This window comes from Ochotona princeps, chromosome 4 (genome assembly GCF_030435755.1).
Source record: "Ochotona princeps isolate mOchPri1 chromosome 4, mOchPri1.hap1, whole genome shotgun sequence".
In the NCBI taxonomy this organism is placed as follows: Eukaryota; Metazoa; Chordata; class Mammalia; order Lagomorpha; family Ochotonidae; genus Ochotona; species Ochotona princeps.
In genome coordinates this window covers 78,108,608-78,121,985 of record NC_080835.1, presented here as the reverse complement: position 1 = coordinate 78,121,985, position 13,378 = coordinate 78,108,608, and positions in this window count along the sequence as shown.

Genomic DNA, 13,378 nt, shown 5'->3' with positions numbered 1-13,378 from the left:
AAATATCTGAGGTTCTGACGTTCTACAGGATGATATATAGGAAATGTTCCGGCAATTGTGGACATGGATGACATAAGGCATGATTTTGAAATCATTTCATTCTAAGTACATCATGGAGAATCTAGACTTTAATTGACAGTCTTCAAACAACTGAAGAATGTACAGCCAGCAGAGAATACACACACACACAATTTTTAAAAATTTTCCAAATATCATGAAATAGTGATGACTTCGCATTTGTTAAAATTATACGTATGCGTGCCATTTTAAGATAGTACAGAAAGGATCAAAGAGGACAGCAAGACTTGCAGAGATGTCTCAACATGACAGTCTGGGGAGAATCTGTGCCACAAAAGCCTGCCAAACCTAGAATCTAATTGCGATTCCTTGGGCTGAATAGGGAAGACAGTTTGAGAGGAAGCAAGAGCTGTGTAGTATATGGGAGTCCTTTGAAAAGCAAACTTAATGAGAAAATGGGACCACCCTCAAATAGCACTGAGAATTTAAAAGGGGAACCCTGAGACTTAGTAAACAGATTACAGAGAAAAAAAGGCAGGGCATGGGTTCACAAAGTCTAGTCCAAGGCAGTCTCCCACAATATCTTTTGTCCTAGAGTAGGCTAAAAATGTTGAGCAGCCAAGACTAAGATGAAAATTTTCAGGAACCTAGGCAATTGCAAACAGTGACTGAGGTGTTCAAATTCAATGCCTTGGTACATTACAATGAGTACAATACAAAGTACAATACAAAGAGTATTACAATGAGCAAGGAGATTCTGGAGACTTACAAAAGGCTTCTAGCCAGTGACTTGTGAAAGCTAGCCAATACTCAACATAGATTAATCAGAGACAAGGAATTATGGATGAAGATATTTTTTCTATAGATAACAAGTTTTGGCACAGCATCATCTACTGTCCCACCCCCACCTAGAATTCATACCTAGGTCCTGGGGGGGAAGACCGATCCTTCCAAAGAAGGACATGGGGTCTCAGCATTCACATTTTTTTTATTGCTTGAACTATGGTCTGAAATTACCTTACGTATCATGTAAATGTCTGTCACAGGTGAGAAGCGCCTCCTTGTACCTCAATTACATCCCTTTTCTAATACCATAGCATTTCAGGTGATCCAAGAACAATCTCTCCTCGACATGAATTCTATGCCACCATGTTTGAGCCACCTCAGGCCTGTGAACTCTGTCTTTATTTTATATGAATGCCAATGGAACTATACCAGAGTTCTCATTATTAGTTTAAACTTGGAATAATCCTTTATACAAGATACTATTCAATACAGAAGTCAAAGCCACTACTGAGTGACACCTATTCCTATTTTAGCTGTTGCAACACGTAACATCTCAGTACATACTCTCTGACATTTTGCATATCATTAATTCCTTTCATCCTTACAGAAGCCCATGAGTGTCTGTTATCCCCATGGATAGCTCAGGAATCAGAGGGCAGAGCACTTGGTTCAAGGTCACAGAGGCACAGACAATTTACCTACGTCTCCAGACATCGGAAACCTGTTTTGTAAACGACTAAGCTATGCCTTCAGTCTGATAGGTATTTTTTCCCCAGTGCAATTTGTCCTGGCAAATGTGAATTAGAAGAAAAATAGCTGGTCATTCAGGGACACAATCTCTGAAAATGTATTTATAATTCAGTAAGAGGAGGCGGGAGTGGGCATTCTCCCCTAACCATGGCAAGCAATCTGTTCAGTCCCCAAAGCATGAAGCTTGATTTTCTTTTTATCTGGCTTTCATATTCAAGGGAATTTAAATGTCAGGAATCAACACTCCCTCTGGATGGTGGAGTAATAAATAACTTTCATACCATTTTGCACAGATGCTGTGTCTAATTCGAGACCAGGAAAGATATAAGACAACTATAGCAACAAACTGATGAGGGATCTATTTTTAAGAGCTATGGTTAAATTAGAAAGATTCGTCAAATTTGAAAAAACAAAAACCTTAGGAGGAAATAATTTGGACACAGTTTTGAGAAATTCAAAGGAGAATCAAAGCTAAAGTGAATGAGCAATCCATTCAGCCCAAAAAGAGCTAAGATAAATCTTCTCCAGCTTTAAACAAAATTCTACATGTTTGCAAGGCATTAAAAGAGAAGCTTAGGGTCCAGTGGCGTGGCCTAGCAGTTAAAGTCCTCCCCTTGAACGCAACAGGACACCATGTGGGCGCCGGTTCTAATCCCAGCAGCTCCACTTCCCATCCAGCTCCCTGCTTCTGGCCTGGCAAAGCAGTCGAGGATGGCCCAAAGCTTTGGGCCCTGCACCCATGTGGGAGACCTGGAAGAGGTTCCTGGTTCCCGGCTTCGGATCGGTGCAGCACCGGCCGTTGCGGCTCACTTGGGGAGTGAATCATCGGACGGAAGATCTTCCTCCCTGTCTCTCCTCCTCTCTGTATATCTGACTCTGTAATAAAAATAAATACATCTTAAAAAAAAAGAGAGAGAAGCTTAAAGTGTGTGGCTTGAAAGGCTTAGAATATTGTCTGAAGTAGAGGGAAATATTTCTGAAATAAAAAACTTTATACTTTAAAGTATGTCATATAATGAGTAAATAATACAAAGAACAGTATACTTATCTATCTTTGGGGAAATACATACTTAAAACCAACATAGAAATATTCATTCCAAAACTGATCCAGTTTTGTATATTTGGCAGAAATTTTATGCTATTCCTGACCAGTAGCCACTCATGGTTATTTATCCTAAATTATTAGCAAAAATATCAACAACAACAAATGCTTATTGAAACATTATTCATAAATGGCAACATACTACACATAGCAACACAACATAGAAAATAATTTACTCAATAACAATTATCTGTCAGGTAGTAAGTGTATACTTATTAAACTTAAGATTAATAATTTAGATATTCTTTTCATGATAAGGAAGTAAATTCAAAGTGGTTAAATTACCTAGAAAAGATTAAATTACCTACAAAGATTAAACACCTCATAAATGTTCCAAGTTTAGTCTAAATAACAAATAGAAGGTTAATTAATTAAACATATCCATCAGTTTATTATTTTGAAATAGTCATTAAAAGTAATTGCCCTGGAAATGATGGACCAGAGTGGCAAGATCAAAAACTCTGATATTTCATCAAATGCATACATGTACATCTTTACACACATTCAATTGTCAATTGTCTGTTTGCTGTTACTATGAAAAATTATACTTACAAAAGGGTAGTGTGTAGAACATGAAGACAGCTGATATTGTTGTGGCAGTAGCATGATAAGTGACTATTTCAAATTGCCACTTTTCATTCATTCATTCATTCAAGAAATGCCCAACATCCTATGTCAATGAGCAAGCTAACACTCTTTTATTCATGGAGATTAAATTATAATAGGATAAGTGAAAAATAAATCTACTATACCAAGTCAATGAATGATAAAGGCTAGGAATTAAATAAAGCCAAATGTAAGAATGGAGAATGACACAGCGTGCTCCAGAAACAGTGATCAAGGAAGGCCTCCCAGTGACTTCGCCACAGTGTCATAAAAAGCAGCAAGCCACAAGGACATGTGGAGAGCATTATAGGTGCAAGCAACGGCCCATGCAAACCTCTGAGGCTGGAAGGAAACACTATGCAGACATTTAATATGTGGAGACAAATTTACGTAGGAATGTTGAGTAGAATTGGGATAAGTGTGGAAAAGACTACAAAATTATCCCCATGATCTAACAATTACATTTCAAAGCAAAGGGAAAAAAAGACATCAAACTTAAAAGTACAATAATAGGTTGATGGTGAGTAACTTTAGGGTAAACCTAATTTTTAAGAGCAAGAACTCCTGGACTGGACTATCTGGCTTCAAATCTCAATTTTGAGACCTGAGACGATTTGCATGGCCTCTCTGTGCCTCATCTGTAAAGTGGAGCAATAAAAACAATAACACCTGAGGTCACTGTGGTGCTGTTGAGATAAATAGTAGACAGAACATGTTCAAATATTCATGCTCTAATGCCTGGAGCCTCTGAGTATGCGATATTACATACAAGTGTGAAATTTAAACAACAGATGGGATATTAAGGTTATGAACAAACTAACCTTAAATAAAGAGAATAGGAGAAGGCATTATGGTGCAGATCATACTTCATGGGATGACCACAACCCATATTGGAATGCCTATCTCAAATTCCAGTGACTCTGCACTTCTTTTTTCTTTTTTTAAAAAAAGATTTACTTATTTTTATTACAAAGTCAGATATACAGAGAGGAGGAGAGACAGGGAGGAAGATCTTCCGTCCAATGATTCACTCCCCAAGTGAGCTGCAACAGGCCGGTGCTGCACCGATCCGAAGCCGGGAACCAGGAACCTCTTCCAGGTCTCCCACGCGGGTGCAGGGCCCAAAGCTTTGGGCCATCCTCGACTGCTTTGCCAGGCCAGAAGCAGGGAGCCGGATGGGAAGTGGAGCTGCTGGGATTAGAACCGGCACCCACATGGTGTCCTGTTGCGTTCAAGGCAAGGACTTTAGCAGCTAGGCCACGCTGCCGGGCCCAACTCTGCACTTCTGATCCAGCTCCCTGCTAATATGCGTTGGGAAATAGTAGCTAATACCCAGGTACTTAGGTTCCTGCCACCCATGTGGGAAACCTGGAGGAAGTCCTTAGATCATGCCTTCAACTTCACTGTTTCAGGGCATTTGGAGAGTGAACCAGTGGATGAAAGATCACTTCCCCTTCACTGCCCTCTTCTTCCTTCCTTCTTTCCCTCACATCCCCTATACCACATCATTTGACTTTTCAGATAAATCAATCCTCAAACATAGGAACTTCTCTGGGATCATATTGCTGGTTGCAATGCCATCACAGGCATCCTTAAACATCAGAGAGGGAGGTAGAAGAAGGGAATCAGACACAGAGATAGAATAACAAAAAGGATGTCTGAGATGCTGTTTCTGAATTTGAGGATAAAGGGCCAAGTGTTAAGAAAGGCAAACAGTCCCCAGGAGCTGCAGAGGGCAACAAAATCTCCCAGGGAGCTTCCAAAAACAAGCCATCCTCAACAACACCTGGAGCTTAGCCCTATCTGACAAGTTTGGACTGCTGACCCGAAGAGCAGGAAGCTAAATTTGTCCTGCTGTAATCCACAAGATTTGGTGTTGTTTTGCTTTGTTTGGTTTGTTTCATTTTTTGCAGCAACCATAGAAAACCAATACAAGGTCATTAGAATGATGTTTAACATATGGTGAGCATTTCATAAGCCAGACAATATTTGGTAGTATTGTTTTATACTACATTTTCCAATTAGCAGTATATATCTGTGAGATGTGTACTTAAACTAAAGGGGGGAAACACATAAAAGGCAAAAATGTGAACAACAGCATTACTCACGGGTACGTGAAAAGGACTTTAGTTACAAGACAAGGACATTCACTTAAGTTAAAAAATAAGAAAAAAATTTTTTTGAAATACCTCCTAAGTTGAAAAAAAAAAAGAACTTTTAAAAAAGATTTTACATTTTCACATTTTACATTTCACATTTTACATTTTTTAGTTGCTAACAAAATACTGACACTGGCTGGGAATGGAGTAGATTAAAAAGGTTTCATTTTGGATGTGTGATTTATGAACTATGAGCAAAACTATGAATCCATTCAGAATCCAGATGCAGATCAGTAACTTCAGACACAGAGTCCAGTGAATCTCTTCACAGACAAGAGTCACAAAATCTGGGAAATTCACTCCCAGTGAAAGCCTCTAGGAATTTGTGAATTTCATTTTCATTCCAACAGCAAAGTGACAAATCAAACTGTAGCAAGTAAAGTTAGACCATCTTCTCCCTTAATTCTTGGCACAATCAGGTCTCCAGGGCACTCAAACATTTCGGCTTCATCCACTTAGCAAGCATTTCCCATATGAATGGCCAAACCCCATGTTAAGTAACATTAAACACCAATACAGAAAGAACATAATCTGCAACTTCCATAGCATAAAATAAAGCAGTCTCAACTTTTAAAAACCAAAACGTTTACCACTCATACTTCATTTTTATTTTAAAGATGTTTATTGAAGATCCTCCTGGATATGTTGAAACATCATGATTCCTCAAAAAAAAATTGGGGAACAAAAACTGTTACATTTCTATTTTATTATTTTGAATTACATCCAGATATCTGATTATTCAGATGTTTGGCAAAAATAAGATGTTGAGATGTCAGATTTTAAGGAGTTCAGTTTTTTTTTCATTGCTTAATTTTTAAAGTAATGTGCACAAAAGAAACCACCAGCCCCAGACATCTGCTTTCTCATTTCCATTTCTCGAGAGTCAAATATTTTCAATATTTTCTGTTTCTTCTAGTGTCTACTTCCAAGGTGTATCTTTTTTGCTCTTGTATTATTTTGACTTTAAAAATCCTCCACGAATTAAATATAGAAACATCACACCTCAAAACTATAAGGCAAAAACCTATCCAATATTGAAGAGCCAAATAGCAGCAAAATAAGCTTTCAGATATGGAATGAAACAAGTCTGATTTTCGTTTTGTTTTGTTTTGTTTTGTTTAGATCTGGGATAAGACAAATATGTCCACTTTCATCACTCTTATTCAATATAGTAATGGAAGTATTAGCAAGAACAATTAGAAATAAAAGAAAAATAAGGGGCATCAAAATTGGAAAGGAAGAAATCAAAATATTCATGTTTACAAGTAACATGATGTTGTACATGGAAAGGCCTATAAAGTGTGACAAGGAGCAATTAGAACAAATAAACCAATTCAGTAAAGTTGCAGGTTACAAAATAGACATGTAAAACTTCGAAGTTTTTTTTAAATACACTACTGATGAATTTACTTAAACAAAATCAAGAAGAAAATTCATTCACAATTGCTATCATAATTCAGATATTTGGGAATAAATTTAACAAAGGAAGTGAAAATCTGTATTGGGAACATGATAGGGACCAGCACTGCTGACATAGTGTCAAACCAGCACTTGAAGTGCCAGAAGCCAATCCAGCTCTCTGCTAATGCACTTGGAAAAACAGTAGAAGATGGACCAAGTGCTTGGGCCCATGCAGCCACATGGGAGACCAGAAGAAGCCCCTGGATCCTGGCTTAAACCTGGCCTACTACTGGCCATGCCTGCTGTTTACAGAGTGAATCAACAGATGGAAAATCTCTTCCTTTTCTCTGCAACACTGCCTTTTCAAAAAAATAGTTACATTTTAAAGAAAAAAAACATTAATGAACACACATATACACACTCAAACATAAACAGGCTCACACAGGCACAAATGGAAAAACCTTTTGCTGTCCAAGGATTGGAAGAATATCACTAAAAATGTACTGTCTAAGCAATCTACAGATTTAATACAATCCCTATAAAATATCACTTACATTCTTTACAGAATTAGAAAAAAATAACCCCCAAATCCCTATAGAAACACAAGAAACAGAACATCCAAAGTGATTCTGAGCAAATAAATAGATACTAATAAAATCAACTTGGAGGCATCAGACTACCTCAGTTCAAAGTATTTTACAAATCAGAAGTAATTAAAGCAGCAAGGTACTGGATTTTAAAATTTAAGCCTTATGTATCAGTTCCTACTATGAAACATTAGAATTTAATTCCCGGGCCCAGCAGCATGGCCTAGCTGCTGAAGTCCTCGCCTTGAATGCAACAGGATCCCATATGGGCACCGGTTCTAATCCCAGCAGCTCCACTTCCCATCCAGCTCCCTGCTTCTGGCCTGGCAAAGCAGTCGAGGACGGCCCAAAGCTTTGGGACCCTGCACCCATGTGGGAGACCTGGAAGAGGTTCCTGGTTCTCGGCTTCGGATCGGTGCAGCACCGGCCGTTGCGGCTCACTTGGGGAGTGAATCATCGGACGGAAGATCTTCTTCTCTGTCTCTCCTCCTCTCTGTATATCTGACTTTGTAATAAAAATAAATACATCTTTAAAAAACATTTAATTCCCAAACATCTTTGACCTCCCACATCTAAACATACAAATTCATCCTTTTTATTCTTCTAAAAAAATTACTTTGCCCTTCTTGGTTTAATTAATTGCTTACTTTTTATAGCCATATAAAACTGATATAGGGTAGATCACTACTATGCTGTTTCACTTCCTTCTTCTATAATATTTTACTTTCTACAAGCAGTAAATTCCTCATTTCATCCAATTATTTGACCTCTTAACCATTGTATACTGTCCTGCTTTGACAGAACTGAATTTCAGCACAGAAAAAGCCCACCGGTTTTTGGTTGGTTTTGTTTTGTTTTCCGCAGATACCCTTAATGTCACACCACCAACGATCTAGGACTTTTCTTTTTTTTTTTTTAAATCCAAAATTAAAGTTTATTTATTTATTTATTTTTAATTATTTATTATTTTTACTTCATTAATTACATTGTATTATGTGACACAGTTACATAGGTACTTGGGTTCTCCCCACCCCTCCCCAAACCCTCCCACCATGGTGGATTCCTCCACCTTGTTGCATAACCACAGCTCAAGTTCAGTTGAGAATCCCCCATTGCAAGCGTATACCAAACATAGAGTCCAGCATCTTATTGTGATCTAGGACTTTTCTTATGTCATCCTATGAATTGCCTTCACTTGAACCTATAATCCTTACCTCCTATTAATCTTTCTCTCTTAGATGCTGTCCTAACTTTCACAGACATATCCTCCAGGACCTTCCTAACAAAGATGCATGGGGCCTAAAATTGCTGAGAACTTACAGATCCAAAAATATCCTTCTTATATCTACACTGTCACTTAATGTCACTAGAACACAGAAGTATGTGCTGTGAGGTATATATGTTGTGCTAATATATTTAGGGTAATAGCATTTGGGTGCAAAAAGATTACATTTTTATGCTATTTCTTTAAAAAGCAGAGGATGAAATTCCTTTGTGAAAGAAGCAAGATCCTTATTTCCAAGGATGATAAAACCAAAAAAAAAAAAAAACTCCGTATAGATCCTGTTAAAATAATGATCATGTTAAAATAACCCTTATCTTCTGAATCTTCCCTGGTAACTTAGCTTGATCTTCACAACTCAGTACTCTGTCCAATTCTGTATTTCAGAAAGTGACCTTATTTCTCTGGGTATTAATTTCCTGTTTTAAAGACATCTATGTCAAATGCCCATCCAGTAGTTTTTACTATCTCTAGTCTTTTACTTCTAAAATAATTTTACTGAATAGCATTTTTACAACTAAAATGTTATTTTATACTAACCTTCCAATTGAATTGCAAATTTATTTTCTCAGTATCCCTAGACCAGCAATGATCTAATTTGATTCTGCAGTAATGAAATCAAGGATGGAAATAACACTGAGTGGAAAGGGCATGTTGCTAAGTTTTGATCACAGGAATTAATTTTCTGCTAGAGGTCTGGGAGACAGACTGCAGGGTTCTGTCTACTTCAATGAAAACTCCATAGTTTCCCATCTAGGTCCTCAGTATAATCTCTCAATTGTTATCAGAACCAATGGATATTTGGAATTTTAGCACTTTGGAGAAAATAGTAAAAAAGATTTTCACATCAGAATTATGTTACTTAGCAAATCCCAACTTCTAGCATGGAGAGCAGCATGAATCTCCTTCTATGGATATTAACTATGCCTGATACTACTTTCCAGGACTTGTTAGTAAGAAAGGTAATAATATGTGTTCAAACATCTGCCTATCAGATACATTTGGCCCAGTCTTTAAACTGCTACTGAAGCGAACCAAATATCACACCCTATCAACGGCAGCAGCAGTAATAGCAATACCATGTTCATGGAAGTTCAGATAAGCTACACCAGTGGGTTATCTGTATCCAAAATTACTAGGAGAAGTTGTTATATATAGCCCTCAAACTAGGTTGGCTTAACTCACAGCCAGAGAGCTCATAACTGAATCAGGATGGCAGTGAAAACCAAGTAATTCTGCAATGCACAAAACAACTGAACTCTTAAGAAAGTAACAATAATGAATCTTAGAGTGCAAAGCTTAAGCCTGAGGCCTATGTGTCAGTACTTGTCCCAGTTCTTAGTTGATCTGTCAGAACTATTCTTTTGATGAAAGAAGTCTGTCCCCTCCTCTTTATTTGTTGAATATCATGGTTAGTGGTGGATTAACTCTGTGGTTACTGAATGGAATGAAATCATGTTTTTGCAAAAATTAAAAAGAATGGAAGGAAGGAAGGAAGGAGATTGGAGGAGAGAAGGAAGTAGGGAGGGAATCATGCTTATCTTAGAATTGTACCTATGAAATACATAAAATATGTTCTCTTTACATTAAGAATAAATTTTAAATATAATAGATTTGCAAAGTTTTACATCATTTTATTTCCAGTAATTTGTTATAGCAACAATAGGAAACTAAGACAAGGTAATAATATGTAGAAATGCTGTGCAGCACGTCTATACAGAAATGAAGGAGCTATAATAAATGAGGCTCCAGAAAAGCAGCTGATGCATTTGGGAAGTGGTAGGAATGTGTTAGTGTTCTATGTGAGCTATAGGGCAGAGAAGATATTCAAGGGTGCTTCATAGCACCAATCTGTACCTAAATCCAGAGGAATAAAATGAGAAAATAATGAAGATGATAATAATGAAAAGGAGGATGATAACTTCATTATTCCTACAAAGAAAGAAGATAGTCATTAAAGGGTTAAGAAAAGGAACACAGGAATGTCGGAGACTTTGAGAGCAAGATTATCACTGACTCAATGTCCCATAACTCAAAAAGAACCAAGATTAATTTATTACTTGGTTTCATTGTGTCTAGTCTCACTTGTGGATATATACATATCTGTTATAGGGAGGAGATGCTATTTTTTGAAGATAGCACAACACAGAGAATTATAGGAGTATGCAATAGGGTATCAAAGAGGGCATTCTCAAAGCCCACATTTTACCCATAATAAGGCTAATATCTAAGCAGAATCCTGCAAGATTCATAGAAAACAGCAAGGTAAAAGGGAGTAGATGGAGAACTAGGTGCTCTTGACAAAAAAAAGCACAAGTGAAAGTCATGATACAGAGGGCACAGGAAACTTAAAGGAAATTGGATGTCACCAGAACTGTTGCAACACAGAAGTCGATAGAGAAAAGTATACCAAGAAAGAGGAACAGTACCAGGAACAGACAACCCAGGTCAGTCAGAGTAACAAGTAAGACTTAATTCCAGGGCAGTTAGAAATCACTGCAGACTTCAGGCAGGCAGGTGTTATGAGGAAGTTTATGTTTTTAAAACTTGACTATGTGACTCATTTTGTTGCATAGCGGGTAAAGCTGCCACCTATGATGTTGGCATCCCATACATCGTATGCTTTGTATCCTGGCTGCTCCACTTCTGAACCAGCTTCCAACTTACCGCCTACTAAAAGCAGTGGAAGTTGCCCCTGCAACAACATGTAAGGCCCAGAAGAAGCTCCTGGTTCCTGGCCCATGCCCTGCTATTGTGGCCATCTGGGGAGTGAATGAGAAGATGAAAGATCTCTGTCTCTCTTTTCTCTCCCTCTCTCTCTCTCTTTCTCTCTCTCTGCAAACTTGACTTTCAAATAAATAAATAAATCTTATTTTTAAAAACTTGATCATGGGGGTCATTGAAATAGCATAGTAGGTAAACCTGTCACTTGCAGCACCTGTATCCCATTTAGACACCAGTTCAAGCCCTGGATGCTTTGCTTCCAATCCAGCTCCATACTAACACCTGGGAAAGCAATGGAAGATGGGCCAAGTGCTTGGGCCCCTTCAAAACCATATAGGAGGCCCCAAAGAAGCTCCTGGCTTTAGTGAGGTCCAGTCCTACTTGTCATGACCATTTGGGGAGTGAATCAGCAGATGGTTCTTTCCCCCTCTCTCTAAATCTGCCTTTCACAAGAATAAATGTTAAAAAAAAATCTGCTTGATTTTGAGTTTCATGTGGAGAATGGAACACAGGCATGGTCAGTACAGCAAGCCTAAAAAGTAAAGGCCAGCAGTGGGATAAAACTCAAGAATCCAAAAGACTTGTTGGCAGGTCTCAACTCTCTAATAGACAATAATAATGTCCTGTTGTAGGAACCTGACCTACAACAACAGACTTAATTTTCCTAGAAGTTCCCTAGGCAAGAATCATTACCAATCTAATTTTAAAGAAATGGAAACTGAGGTACTTCAAGGTCATACACTTCTGTCTGAATTATTTTGCCATTGTTACAGAGCTGAGATATCCCTGGTTTCACAAACCACCCTCCAACCTACCTTGCTACACTGCCTTTCATGACTTTTTGCATGTGCTAGGGCAGTCACGATTCACAATGTTTCCCCTGCCAGGTCAGAGAACAGCATTCACTAGCCACTCTACCATCAACTGTGGGAATTGAGGTGAATTGATGTTTGTCTCAAGTCCTACTGGTTCCAATACTATTATTTTTCTACAGGCTGTCATTTTCTCAGTGTTTGTGGCCTGAAAGGATTAGATAAACCCCAGACCATGAATGAACCTGACTGATCTCAAGTGCCTGGAGGTCTGAATAGACCATCTCTACCTAACATGTTTCTTATTTCAAAATCTGTTTTATTGCACCTGTCCCACCCCATCCTCATTCTCATGACAGCTCAACACACACCCATCCCAAAACTCCCCTCTGAGTTATCAAACCACAAATGCTTTTTTGTATTAGGAGCATTATTAATTATCTAATCAAGATAAAACGTGTGTGCGCACACACACATGCATATCAAGCACCTGAATTTTTGGCATCTGTTGAAGTTTCAAAGTTTCAATTCCAGTAATATTTTTTAAACTTGTTCTTCAGAGTAATTATAAAAGTTTCCATCTTTTAAATAGGCTAAGATATGGAACTTATAAGCAATAACAATAAATAAATAAAACATAGAAGGTTAGAGCTGGAAATCTTATGGTCTGGGTTTTTTTTAAACTGGATTTTTAAACTGTGACTATTAGAGCTTATAGATTCTGGAAGTAACAACAGGAACAAGAAATACATATGGATCTAGATCTCAGTTATCTTTTGTAATCAAAATATCTTTTCTTTTAGCATGTACTTTTTATATGAAGTGAGTCTTTCTCACAAATACACCTAGAGTCCAATTCTCTTCATCTTCCTTGCTGTTGGTATAATACAAACACCACCATGTCTGTACCGAGTTATTGTAATAACCTCATTGCCTAGTGTCCTTGCTTCCACACTTGCTTTTTACAGAGCTTCATCTCACACACCTTTCATGTCATGCATTGCTTATTGTATCCAAGCCATATTTACATCTCATTTATTCTCCAAACACACCTATATTATCCAAAATAGAATAACACTAATCAAAACACACAACCTGAATGTAGCAGTGCTTCGATAAAATGATTATTTCTTATTCTCATCAAAGATCAG